The sequence below is a fragment of the Bidens hawaiensis genome, unplaced genomic scaffold, assembly GCF_021521415.1.
Source record: "Bidens hawaiensis isolate Kalapana, Puna unplaced genomic scaffold, B.hawaiensis_p1.1 tig00029679_1, whole genome shotgun sequence".
NCBI classification, from domain to species: domain Eukaryota; kingdom Viridiplantae; phylum Streptophyta; class Magnoliopsida; order Asterales; family Asteraceae; genus Bidens; species Bidens hawaiensis.
Window position 1 is genome coordinate 54,166 of NW_027494931.1, and position 14,746 is coordinate 68,911.

The 14,746-nt window shown below is 35.7% G+C and overlaps 1 pseudogene across 1 annotated transcript; it reads left to right on the forward strand.

The window, feature by feature from the left end:
• Positions 1-1,989: 1,989 nt before the first annotated feature.
• Positions 1,990-14,176, forward strand: LOC143579369 (ENHANCER OF AG-4 protein 2-like; annotated as a pseudogene). Its single transcript, XR_013143451.1, has 14 exons — positions 1,990-2,370; positions 3,244-3,320; positions 3,982-4,439; positions 4,588-5,887; positions 5,969-6,386; positions 8,055-8,163; positions 8,242-8,354; positions 8,436-8,623; positions 8,796-9,376; positions 9,451-9,862; positions 11,600-11,695; positions 11,794-11,875; positions 11,976-12,121; positions 13,718-14,176. The product of XR_013143451.1 is annotated as an ENHANCER OF AG-4 protein 2-like (transcript).
• The last annotated feature ends 570 nt before the right edge of the window (positions 14,177-14,746 follow it).

The window sequence follows — 14,746 nt, forward strand, 5'->3', positions numbered from 1 at the left end:
CTAATCTATGCACCAATGAGATGGCACGTGTGGCGTACACGCATTGTTCCATCCCCAGAAATCAGAAGTCAGAAATCAGAACAGAACTAGGATCGATCCATACGCCCCTAAATGGCCATAATACTTCACAAGTACTAGTTAGAGACGCCGTGAACTTTAATTACGCACTGTCACGACAAGTGCCATGCTGTTGACGCCCCAACGACAAGTCAGAAATTGCTCGGGTAACAGAGTACTAAAACATATAACTAAAATATATTATATAAGATAACTGAACTCAAAATATAACTGACGAACAAAAATCCGTACTACAAAGTAACGGAATAGAGTCAATACTATAAGTAAACGAAAACAGAAACCGTAACGAAGTAACGGAATATAATTTATACTATGAGTGACAGAAACCAGAAACCGTACCTTAGTAGTCGATGAGCAAGCAAGTAAAGTCGAGTCGGTTTAAGTCGTACTAACACCTACATTTATTAATAATTTGATTAGATTTACAAGGCTTAAATCATTTTTTTTTATTCGACAGTAGCTCCGGCTCCGGCGACAGTTAATTGTTATTATTATTACTTTTATTCTTATTATTTTCCAAAACTTATCTTTGACGTTTCTCCATTGTAGTTGGTTTAATAATCATTGGCTACACCTCTTGAGTTATATATATATATACACACACACGAAATCAAAAGATTATAAATTTCAAAACTAAAATAATTGGGTCATCTTAACTATATGCATAAGTATTCAAAGTTGTTAGAAAATTTTATTTAACATTCAGACTCTTATCAAAAGGATTTATACAATTATTTAACATAATCCTCTTAATTCTAAATAATCTAAACAGATGGTGGCCACATGTTATGATTGAATTTGCATTTATATATCACACCATAAATAATATTCATAACAGATTATTAGTGATTAACAATTGAGGTGTGTTTGAATTAAGAAAACGATCACACTATTACACGGAGAACACTAACATGAGTACATATTGAATGTCACTATTAATATATATTCTACCCTTTAAAATTCGGATTTAAAGTTTAGTCGCCGAAATCGAATCGGAATTTAAGAACTCAAGATTATACAAGAACATGAAAGGTGAACAAGAGCATAACTATTACCTCCAGAGCCGAACAAACTGAACGTATCTAAAAGCGAGGGCGGTGGAAGTAAACGGACGCGTGACGGTGGCTGCGTATTTAACCGAATGAATTACAACTTTTGTCACGTAAATATGATAACAAAAGAACGAAACCGAATCGCGATGGTACCTGTCTCTTACTAAATCCGAGAGATCAATATGGCAGCGGCGAAAAACTGGCGTGATGGTGATGGCTATCTCCGGTAACAACTGGTAGCGTTGGCCGCGTATTTTCGGTAAATCATAGAATGGTGGTGGTTGTGGTGAATACGGCAGAGATGAATGAAGGGCAGAAGGGGTTTCAAAGGGGATTGAGAATTGAATGACAAGAATATTAAACTCCTAGTTTATTTGAAAATTTGTTGAACAAGATAAATCTTGAAATCATATCCAATCTTGTTAATTTAATTCATTTGATATTGTTTTTTGCATGAAAAATCCTACACGTATATACATCTAGAAATTGTTGCTTACTCAACAATTTAAAACTCAAGATTCAAAAATTCAAGATTGAGATATAATTATCGATTCTAGAACTATTATAATTAATATACATGTTTAACTTTAACTAAAAGAAATACGGGTTATTATATAAATAATAAATTACAACTCTGTTGTACCACAACGAATTCTAAATATAATATTAGAAAATTGTTGCAATACCAATGGCTAGACGGTAAGACCACTCTTTCTTCTAAGAACGCCTAACTCGCCGCACCGCTCATTCGGGATGATACAAGATTCCAACCGTATATATAAATTTTAACGAGACTATAAAATTATTGGACCAGAATGGTGAATAGGTGACACAGAGTAAATGATATTATTTGTTTGGTGTATTTACTTGCGAAAAATAGTGTCCATCATCACCACACCCCCACTCTTTTGTTTCTTTCAATCCACCGCCTCAACAAAACCACCTCCTTCCGGTTATCGAATCTTCTCGAACACACACACACACAACCGTTTACGATCGCCTTCAACCTAGGGTTTTGGATTCACGTCCAATCGAATCGATAGGTTTACGATCACTCATTCTATACATATCTAATCGAATCGTTAGGTTTCCGTTAGTTAGGGTTTTGTAACCGGAGACGATATGCCCGATGGCTCCAGGGCGGAAACGCGGCGGAGCGAAAGGAGCCAAGGCGAGTAACCTAAATTACGGCGATCTTGTACTCGCTAAGGTCAAGGGCTTTCCGGCTTGGCCTGCTAAGGTTAGATTATTATTTTTTATTCTTTTAGATTATTAGTATTAGCATTGTGATTTTATTCGGTTCGGTTCGGTTTATGCTTTGTGATAGGAACTATTGATTTTAATCTGTTTGTTTAGAATTGATAAACTAGAACTTGAATTACTTTATTTGTAAATAATTTCGTAGGCTGTGGAAGGTGGTATACTTTCCGACTTGTGTGCTTTTGGTGGTTAGCTATTCCGTTAGTTGCTATTTGTAGTAGGCACTTGCATAGGTAGTGGCTTTAAATTTCTCGTTTATTCTTTTAGATCATTAGCATTGTGTTTTTGCTGTGCGAAAGGAACTGTTGATTTTAATCTGTTTGTTTGGGATGGCTAACCTAGAACTTGAATTACTTTATTTTTTAATAATCTCGTAGGCTGTGGCTGGCGGTATACTTTCCGACTTGGTATTTTTGGTGGTTAACTTCGTTCCGTTAGTTGCCTTTTTTCGATCTCTAACTCATCGTAGGCCCTGGTATAGGTAGTAGCTTTAATTTTCTCGTTAACTTTTGTAACTCGTTAAACCGTCGGATGTGATTAATGATTATACTTAGGATGTTTTTATAAGTTTTTAGTTCCACTTTTTGTATCGATTTGTATCGACTCGACTCTAGCGGATTGATATTTTGAGGTGTCTACTATTCTGTTGATTATGATTATCTAATACCATACAAACCTTGATTAGTTCAACGTTTTGTGACATGGAAGTGTTAAAGGTTAATGTATTTTGTTAGGCCGTATGCTTTATTCTGTACTGCTTACATATGAGTCATTTTCACATTTTGTAAAGATAAACTGATGGTAGAATGTCTCTTAAAGCTTTTTGTTTGTTTGCTTTAATTTCTTTTTGCAGATTAGCAATCCTGCAGATTGGCAACGGAATCCTGATCCAAGGAAATGTTTTGTACATTTCTTTGGTACCGAGGAAATGTAAGTACTGCTTACTCGTAAAGGCTACTTTAGTTATGTACATTTACTATCTTCTTTTCGCTATCAATTTGAAAAGTTTAACATCTGTTAATGAGGTGTGGAAAATGCCATCAAGGCATCAACAGTTCAACACATGCTATGTTTGATGAAAGACATTGTAACAGACAACTGAATGTATGAAACATTTTGACAGTTATACTGTTAAAATGTCTGAAATTATAGTTTATTATAAAGAGAGTATAATGTATTAGAATAATGCGTGTGGAGGTACTGTTGAACAATTGGCTCAAATTGTTATTATTAGAAATTTAAGAAGTAAAAACTGATACATCTTGCAACTAAATCTCATCAGCTATATGCAAGAAACAACTTCCAATCATAAAAGAAATAAAAAACATAACCCGTATGCTTAAATCAAGCATTGCTTGTTTTAGTGCTTAGACGGAGACTGTTTTAAATTTTAATTAACTTTGACTGCATGATTATTGGGATTATAGTCATCGCTTTTGACCCACAAACGTGATTAGAAGTTTAGAACCATCAAGTAGGCAATGTTATTGCTAGTTTATTTAGTGCAGGTTAGTTAAGTTTTCAAAAACTGTATATTTTTTATTAAGTTTTACTTACAAGTGTTTTCTTTCTCTTATGTTTCAAATTGCAGAGCGTTTGTAGCTCCAGTTGATATTCAGCCTTTTACTAGGGAGTCAAAGGACAAATTGCTCAGTAGATGTAAAGGAAAGACAGTTAAGTACTTTTCTCAAGCTGTGAGGGAGATTTGTGACGTATTTGATGGGGTGGAGAATAAGAGTTCAGATTCTTTGAAGGATGGTAATGATGGACAGACGTTTGAGTCTAATGCTAATTTTATGGCGACGGTGGATGATGGAATGACTACTGATGGACCTAGTGGTCAAACATCTCAAAATGATATTCTAAATCAAGGCCCTGGATTAGAAAGGTGCTCTCATATACACAGGGAAATGGATAATGAGGATGTAGTCCCTAACATCTCACCTCTTGTTGATAATCGTTCATCTCTTTCCACCAAAAAACAAGCTGAACTTTCCAATGATGATGTAGCCTCACCTAATGGGGAGGGCATGTCTACTTCTGGTGCAGGTACAACCTACTGCGACTGTTATTATTATGTTGTTTTGTAAGTTATTAGTTTGTTATGTATAGGGATTTGGGGCTTACTACAGTTGCTTATGTGATGCCATGTTTGGATTTCAGTGTATGTTTAATTGGATACTTTTGTATGCTTTAGGCCATAATACAAACTCAAAGACTGGTGTGAAGGTAGAAACAAACGGGCAGAAATCCAAGAAGATTGCAAAAGTTTCAAAGAACAACCATGATGGTGTTGATGGAATAAACAAAATTAATAGCCCAACAGGAGTAAGTTGTGCAACTGAGAACACAAATGATGGAACACGAAGGACTGCCTCACATGTGACTACTGATGAAGCTACTGTTGGTGTGACAAACCAAGATTCTAGGGACAGTATTAAGAAAGCAAAGAATAAAACACATGGTGGATTGACTAGTGATGTATCAAAGAATGTTGAAGGTACTGGAAGGAAAACGAAGTCTGAACTCGGGTTAGGGAACAGCAATGTTCCTAATAATGAAGTTTTGCATCCCACGAAAAAGTCAAAATACTCGGATGACACCTTGAAGAAGTCCCAAATGGACAGAAAAAATGAAGTCAGAAAGTCAACACTACATTTGAAAACAAAAAACCGATTGACATCCAAAGGGCAGACAAATGGTTCTGGAGTTATTGGTGATGAAGATATTGTCCCGATTAATAAACGCCGTCGTATGATACTGGAGGACATGTCTAGTCCCACTTCAATGTCTGAAAATAGAACTGAAAGCTCCGTGACACCCAAAAAAGGGGAAAATACCGATCCTGTTAAATCTGGTATTCAAGTGCCTATGAAGAGGAGAGCTGTTCGTATATGTGATGATGATGATGAAGATGAGCCCAAGACTCCCGTGCATGGAAGGCCATCTAAAGTAGTCGATAAAGCTTCACACGCTTCAACGGCTGTTGAGGACGATGCTGTAGTGACTGAAGCTATTCAAGGCTCTCCTAGTTTGAGAAAAACTGTACATGTGAAAGAACCTGTGCCCAATTCTCAGAAAGATATTACCGAAACAGTTGAAGGGAAGTTGATTCACACCGCTGGGAAAACAGAACCTGAAAATAAATCTTCTGAAGAGATTCTAAAGAAGTTTGTCTCTCCCATCAAGTCTCCTCCAGTTGCTAACAACAAAATGGCAGAACCTTCTAAAGTTAGCAAGTCTTTAGGCAAAGCTTCTGTTAATGTTTCTCAAAAGAAGGGTCAGTTGGGGTCATCTAAGGCCTCAATTGGGATTAATGACTCTGGACATCATTCTAAAAATACTGCAGTAAATGAGAGAAGCAGTGCTGTTTTTTCTGGGGAGAAGCAGAAAATTACTTCAAAAACTACTCCAAAGTCGACTTCACGGGTTAATGATTCTGCAGCTGTATTGAAGAAACCGAGTGATAGCAACTTATCTGGTTTTTCTAGTGAAAGGTGTGTTAGAATATGCTTTTGTTGTTGCTTCAAAAGTTTGTATCTTTTCTGCTGCTAATGGTATTCCTCTGGCTGATACAGGTCTGAATTGCGAGTGGATCGAACAACTTCATTGGCTGATTCTGGAAATGCAGATTCGAGCAAGTCAATGAGACATCTGATTGCTGTTGCTCAGGCAAAAAGAAAACAGGCTCAATCAAACAACCTTGTGCATGAAAGTAACTTTTTGCACACTGAAGCATATGGTAGGAGTCCTGGTTTTGTTTCTACTGTTCAGCCTACATCTAAGGCAGAGGATCAGCCTGATTCTGCAGAACTTGAGAGAAGGGTCAGTTCAGGACAACTCCTTGCTGGCGGATCTCTTAGTGGTGGAACTGAGGTGGCTGTTGCTCGTGATGCTTTTGAAGGAATGATAGAAACTTTATCAAGAACAAAAGAAAGCATCGGGCGTGCAACACGGCATGCAATTGACTGTGCAAAACATGGTATTGCTAGCGAGGTAGGAAAATGCATTACTTTTGTATTTCCTGTTAATGCACATTTTAGGAAACCTTATATATTTGCACCCTACAAGGCTATGTAGTGCTAATAGTTTGGTGATGCAGTTTTGGGTCTCTTAACTTGTTTTGTTTTGTAGTAGAAGCCCACACACAAAACATATGGTCTTTTCTGTTGGTAGGAAGTTTGAGATATAGAAAGTTGTTAGTTGCATTTTAATGCTTTCTTTAACTATTTTATTGTTAAGGGGTGGGCGGGCGGGCATAAAGTGCCATGTCTCAGAGAGTGAGCACTAGAATGGTTGAACATGTAGATCTTCTATTGTGAGATATTAGGATGTTTTGGCTATTGTATGCTTGTATACTTAGATGAAGAGAGTGCAGCAAAACGTAGAGCATCTTTCCGTAGTCTATGCTTCCGACTTCATAATAAAACTTCATCCAGTCATTTTAAAGGAAAAATCAGTACTTGGTGTGAAAGCATGCATTTTGCTGTATGATTTTTATGTCCTTCACTAGCTCATTCATAAGCAAAAGAAAAGCATCAAGTATTGTGGCTCAATGTTAGTTAGGAAACATTTTTTTTGGCATCATATGCTTATCACATCTATGGTCTTAAAAATTTAAGCTCTATATTATAGGTGCTTGTTTTTTGAGCACACCACATTATTTCGGCAGTTATCAATATGATTTATTTAGATCAAGAAGCACCACCTTGCACAGATTATCTGTACTTCTACTGTATTACTCCTTAAAATGCTGAATGAAAGAATATTCTCATTTTTTGGGCATAAAATCTGGTTGATTATCAACACTTTAGTTACAGTTCTTAAGAAGCTATGTTCAATAAGACTATCTTGGTCCCATCGTGTGGCTTTTTGTAGGCTTGCATGTTCACTTTTGGCATTGGCATATTCTATTTGAATATTGTTTTTCTAGAACGTTCTCGTAGTTATCTACTCGGACTGCTTGTTGTCATTGGCTGTTTTGAGCAGGCCATAAACCACTATAATGTATTTCCCCATCGTGGGTCTGTGTATGATTGGAGGCCTTTTGGGGATTAGTTGTTTAGATAGTTTCTTTGAGCTTATAAGTTATAACTGTTCTCTCTTTTGGCTTTCGGTGGCTTGGCTCTTCTACCTTGTAAGTGACGATGCGAGTTTTTAACAGTTGAATCGGGGAGGACTTATGTTTATTTGAATCTATGTTTCAGCATGTAGGAAGTTGTATGTTGTATGATATTTCTGATCAGTTGGAGGTGTTTTACTATATTAGCAACATGTGAAATATTTGTTAGTTGCAGCCCTAAATTTTTTGGTAATCAATTCCAAGCCAACATAAAGTAATATAAATCTTTTTTAATAAGAATCATGATCGGGAAGTGTCTCTTGAAATACTGTTAAATTGCCCAAATCTCATTGCCACTTTATATTATTACTTAAGTAGGTATTGGATTGAGCATGTTGATTAGTTTTTAAATCTTTTACTCATTGTCTGTTTTAAGGAACTGCATTCTATTCATTTTGTGGTTATCGAAATGTGAAGAGTAACTAAGTGCTTGCTGGTTTGCGTACACCATGTAATCATGTTTTATGATTGCTAAAATAAAATATTCAGAGATTTCTAATAGGTTGAAATGTCATATTGTGCATGACACTGTTCTTCTGCAGGTTGTGGAGCTTCTTACCAAGAAGTTGGAAAATGAATCAAGCTTGCATCGAAGAGTGGATCTTTTCTTTCTGGTGGATTCAATTACTCAGTGCTCTCATTCACAGAAAGGTAAATTTATTTGACCCCATACATTACTTATTCTTATAAATTTTATATTTGGAATGTACTAAATCTTTATGTTTTCAGGCATTGCTGGAGCCTCTTATATTCCTATCATTCAAGAAGCATTGCCTCGTATATTGGGAGCTGCTGCTCCACCAGGTGCTAGCGCTCGTGAGAATCGTCGTCAGTGCCTAAAGGTGGTTGCTTTTTTCTTTCAGATTACAACTTGGTTTATAAAGTTCGTTCTTATGGAATTTGAGTTGATGAATATTTTATAGGTTCTAAAATTGTGGCTTGAGAGGAAAATTTTACCTGATTCTCTACTTCGGAGCTCTATAGAGGACATTGGGTCTTCAAATGATGATACTTCTGCTGGTTTTTTCTCCAAGCGTCCATCTCGAGCTGAACGGGCTATCGATGATCCTATCAGAGAGATGGAGGGCATGCTCGTTGATGAATATGGGAGGTGAGCAATCTATAATCCTCTCACTAGTCTTTGCTTGTAAGCAAATTAATGTTATATAAATCTAAATTGAGGTTCACACTCATTGGATTAAATGTGAAGTGCATCATCTATTTTTTAAGATTGAAATATGTGCAGAAGTTTATATATTATTTCGTTTTCTGTTATTTTTCAGCAATGCAACGTTTCAGCTTCCTGGACTTTTGTCTGCTAATGTCTTTGAAGAAGAAGATGATGATGATTTTCTCAACCTTTTACATAAAGAAGGCAGTGGTAAATCAGTACTAGAACAAAACACTGCCACAGGAGAACTTGAAACGTGTTCAGTAACTTCAAATGAAAAACGTCACTGCATCTTGGAAGATGTGGATGGTGAACTAGAAATGGAAGATGTGTCTGGACATCCAAAAGATGAAAAAAACTTGACAGATGGTGGTTCGTATGAGGCTGTTCAAGAGGATGATGGCACCACTAGGGAAGTGGACACGGCCTCAACTAATTCCAATGAGGCCTCCCCTCTTCGTGAAGGTTCACCACCACTGCCACCCGATTCTCCTCCTCCCACTCCTCCCTTGCCTTCTTCACCTCCACCACCTCTGTCACCGCCCATGGTTCCACCACCTCCATCAACTCCATCACCTCTACCACCGCCCCCCACCTCCTCCATCCATGCTTCCATCACAAACATATCCTGTTCTTGCGGGTCCACCACAGGCGCCGTTTACTCAATCTTCAGGGCAGCCTATGCCATCCAATGTAAAACTGAACCATTGCTTTCATGATATTGAATTGTATAATAATAATAATATGTTGAGAACCGACTTGTTCAGGTACCTATGAACCCTCGTGTTGGAGCTCATGATGCTGCAGTCCGAGGCGAAGTGTTCTCTCAGCAACTACCGCCCTTTTTGCCAGCTGTACGTGAAACATATACAAATCCTCAAGGTTCTCAATCACAGCAGTTCCAAAATGGCAATGTATCTTTACCTTCTAGAACATTTCAACCTCCCATGCTGACTCAAACCGCTGCTAGTCAATTTCAATTTCCTAATCCTGCAATGCAACAGCATCCATACCCTCCTCGGTATGGAATAACAAAACCTCCTGATGGCATGAGGCGGTATGGTGCTGATGAACAATGGAGGCCGCCTCCAAATGAGTTTGGCACTGAAAGTCAGCGTGGTGCATGGATAAGTAATGGGAGGCCACCACTATCCACAGGCCCTCCTTTTGTTCAGGAAGGTATGGAGTTTTACTTTCGAAAGTAGCTTTGGTAACTAGGTACTTTTAGATGCATGAACTGTGATGTTTAGTAATGTCTGAAACTGTTACTCTGGACATGCTTTAATTGATGTTTAATATTTGTATATGCTTTATGTCTTTGATGTGCTTTTGATATATACTGTTCTTTTGTGTGCTTCTTATAGAAGAATGTGCAAATCTTACAAAGGTTAGTGCTCTGTAGTTTCTTTTCTTCTAAGAGCTATAAGCTAGTAGATGTTTAAACCATCATGCATCGGTTGGTTATTTTGTTAATTTGCCAATGTTATGAGGCTATGAGGCATAAGAACAGTAATATATGGAAAGCGATGAGCATGCAAAACAAAAACAAATTTTAAGGAAATGATCTAGAGAACACACAAGGAATGAGTTCACCAGCTAAACTGAATTTTCGATAGACAGCGTAACACTTGTGGGGCTTGGTAGCAAGTAGAAAGTTGAGTTGAATTGACAGGGAAAAACATCAACCATCCTTTTTACATGCAACTTATTTGTTTTAAGAAATGTTCTTGTAGCTAGAAGGTTAAGTATCAAATAAAGCTGTTAAATTGATCAAGTATTAGTAGAGACAAACATCTGAAGAAGGAAGTTGCATCTAATGATCTTACATCCATTTTTATGGCGTTTTAAGTAAGAGTTACATGATGGCAAATAAAACCGATATTACTTGAGAGAATGTCTCGGTTGAATTAATAAGTTGCTAAATTTGTGCTGTAAATACCAAAAATGCTTGAATTTAAAACCGCTATTACTTGAGAGAATGTCCCGGTTGAATTAAATAAGTTGCTAGGTTTGTGCTGTAAATACCAAAAACACTTGAATTCAATCCTTTCTAACCTAGACAAATTTGTTTTTTATCCTAACTTCAACAATTGATAGACCTAGGTTGGGGTGATTGTTGTTTTAGGGGTTCCTTTTTGAAGCACCGGGGATTAAATAAGCTGGCTTCAGATTGGATTCTAATTACGGCCTGTGTGCAACCACCTGATAAAGTTGAATGTTAAGGCAAATCAGTATCTTTACAATTACCAAGATAAGTTTTAACGCAATGCACTTGATCGGTTCTAAGTCAACATATGCTATTGAGCATTTACTGCAATAATAAATCTCTATATTACACACACACGGACACACCAATTATAGCGTGTTCTTATTTGTGATATATCTTTTTTTTACATCAGAACTGCAGGTAGGCCCTTCATGTTTATAAGAACAATTACCAATAAATTAATCAATCTTTAAATGATGCTTTACTTGATTCAGACCTCACAATGATCTTGTGAAACTTGGGGAGTACTGTTGATAAAATCATGACTTGTGCTTCTGCTTGATTCAGACCTCACAATGGCCATCTGTTTTTTATGATTCTGCTTTTTGTAAACACTCAGAGTAAATAATAAAAGTAATAGGCTTTCTGTTTATGTAAGTTACCTACACCATTTTGGCTTAAAACTATGTCAACACACTTACTAAGTTTAAAAGTTTAACTCGTGGCTTCCAAAATCATCTGATGGAAAAAGATACTGTTTATACCAAGTGGGGACAATGATTTAACAAAAAAAATGAAGAGTAATAATTTACATATGAGTATTGTTTTGGATGGTGTTGCTTACCTCTAATATTCATCATATTCTTTAATCTACATATGAGTATTGTTTTGCATGAACTTTAGTTTGTTAATCGTTTTTTCCATGGCAGGTTATTTTCGACCACCTATGGAGAGACCCCCAACCAGTAATGTTAGTTTTCAACCCACGGGACAGAATATAGTTCCAGCCGGTGCTCCTGTTCCAGGTGATTTAAGCATTGTTTTTTATTCTTCATCTTGCTTCTTAACCTCCAAATTATGGTTAGTGGGCTTGATTTAACTTCCTAGTCTCTTTCGTTTTCAGGCCATAGTGGTTCGCTGATGATGCCATCTCATAATGCTTGGAGACCAGCTTAAGTAAGCTGCCAGTTAGGATATGAATACTCGTAAGCTTCTTTCCTCTTTGCAGAAAAAAATATGATACACGGCTTACTCAGGCTCGGCATCTCTGATGTTTTTTTTTAATTTTGATTATGTTTTCCATAGGTGGTGACTTTGGTTGATATGTCTTAAGGCTTGGTGCGTTTTTGTTTTGCATATCTAGTACCAATTGACGGGAGTTGTGAAGAGGGCCTTTGCAAAATTGTATATTGCAGTTTTTCCCTTGGCAGATCCTTCCTGGACAATAGAGTGTAAGCCCGCATCACTCATTTTTTACATCTTCTTTCGACTATAATGTAAATTAGAATATGTCATTTATCTTTAGAACATAAAGAATTACTTCTTTGCTCAGATGGCTGAAATAGAATGGAAAATACCTTTTTAATGGTGGTTTCTAAACTCTTTCTTATCTCCCCATGCATAGCTGGAGTTTTTTAGGGCACATTTTTATAATCATATGTTTTTTCGACCGACTTTCGCGTATTTTATTATACTTTTTTAAAAGTTTTTTCGTTAGATGTTCATAATGATAACTGATGTTTGTATAATTTTGAAGATCTTTTATTAGATCTTCGTATTTTGTTTCAGAAAACAAACATTATTTCATGTTATCATACTACGGTAGTAAGTTAGATAAGTATATCATAAAGGTGGTATTTTTTTTAGAATTAGTTATATTTTTAGTTTTTGTAAGGGTGTATATGAAATTGTCCTTTTTCTTTATGAACCAAGAAGTTGACCTACGTAAAGAAAATCCATGCGTGTCACCTAGGGGCTTTCGTTATTCGAATCACACTTGAAAAACTCGAATTTAGATTTGAACTGAATTTAAAAATTTTGGTTTATTCGAATCAGATTCGTATTTGTGCACCTAGTAAATATTTGTAGTTGAATTCGAATTCAAATATCTTTTACTTGAACCTATTAGAATATATGTATGTATTATTTTTTTGTGATATATGATCATTTGAGCTTGTCTAATTCTTTTTGAGCCAGAGAAAAATCAGATAATTTGTCTAATTAGTAATTACATTTGATCGGCTCATTTTATGCTTGATTCAGATTTTGCAATTGTTTTTGTGTTAGATTGTTAAAAGTTTAGGAAATTAATGATTTAATTTTTTTATGTAATTCTAATTTGTAATTTTTTTTAGCTTTTAAATAACTCGAATAAACTGATTTTAACTCAAATTCTAATTGGTTTATTAAAAAATTATTGAAATTCGATTTATTATACTCAATAAATACTCCTAAGTCCTAATAGTAACACGGGAGTATTTTAAATAAGATGCTTTGCAATTGCTTTACTTTGATTGCATACAATAATATTTTAACATATTCCACAAAGTTTGCTAGCTTAAAATATAATGCATTATAAATAAAAATACAAATATAATATTACAAGTCTTTGTAAATACCTCTTTTACAATGAACACCAATTAATTTATTTTATCAAATTTAATTAAAACTAGCAAATAAAGTAATTAAACTAAAACAAATAGCTAAACCTTAATGAACGTTGACAATTATATAGTGGAGGAGATTTAACGTGATTAAATTTTTATTTGCTATTTATGGAGTATTACCCTTTTTAGATGCAAAATAATATAAATACACTTCTTTTTTGCAATAATTTTATAGAGAAACCTTTTCTAAAACTACATGTTTTCTTCTATGGCAATCAATGTAAGATTGAAGCATATGTTACATGTTCTAATGTTCTATTATGTTTTTCACTGGGCCAACTGCATATTTTGTTTCTTTTTCTTTGTTTTGTCATTTGGTAATTAATTATTAACTTCTGTGTGGTAACTTCATGGTTCAAAATTTGTATTTGCTAGTAACAGGAGTTCCTGGAGATTATTTGCTGTGCGTGCGTGTTATTATCAACCACCACGTGTACTAGTTTGTTATTAATGTAACGATGTCATTTATCATTTATACGGAGGTTGATGTGAAGATTGGCATGTAGACTAGTGAAGTGGGATAGATGTTAGCGTGAACTTGTCTAGTGGCGTCATGCTGGCATGGACCGAGCAAAGCCGTTTCTTTTTCTCAGAATGTGCACCAAAGAACCATGAAAACAAGTAAGAATTTTGCTATCCGAAACATTCTTTTTCTTGTTAGTTTTTGGTAAATGTTTACGATATACTTCGCTATGATATTTTTTTATTCAAACTCGTGTCACGAGAACTAAGGCGTGTTTGGTTTGTAAAAACACGCATATTTGAAGGAATCATGAGACGGCAAAATACTATATTAGTTTTGAAGAAACGTATGAAGTTTTATTCTTGAACTTACAAACCAAGGGCATTTAAATTGAAGTTTTGCGACACACGTGTAAATTTGAAACATGCTGTACAAATTCTGCGGTTACTCTTCACATAAACCATCACCCTCTTTGAACTACGGTCATCTTTGATGCTAGATCATAGCGAAGCAAAGTTTTACATCATTCCCACCATCGAGAATGAGTGATCTTTTGACTGTACCTCGAGATACTTGAGATGACAAACCGTATGGTCCAATTTTTATATTCACGTACTATTCAATACGGACTTAAAGCTGTATGACACGTGTCGTTACGTTACTTGTCATCATCTAACGTCTATTTAACAACAATCAAAGGTGTGGCTAAAGCCACATCATACATGACACTTTGTTTTGCATATTAGACCTGTGTGACAATATAACTTTTGGGCTATCGAACTTGTTTATACGCATATTTAAAGATGAATTCATAAATTAATGGAGCCAAAAATATTTCAGTGAATAAAAAGTGGAGGGGAGATGGTAATAAAGGTTTAGGAATTAATATTAGAAGTGAGAAATAAAATTATTTATTTACGTGCAGAAAAAAAGGAACTAGAAAAAGT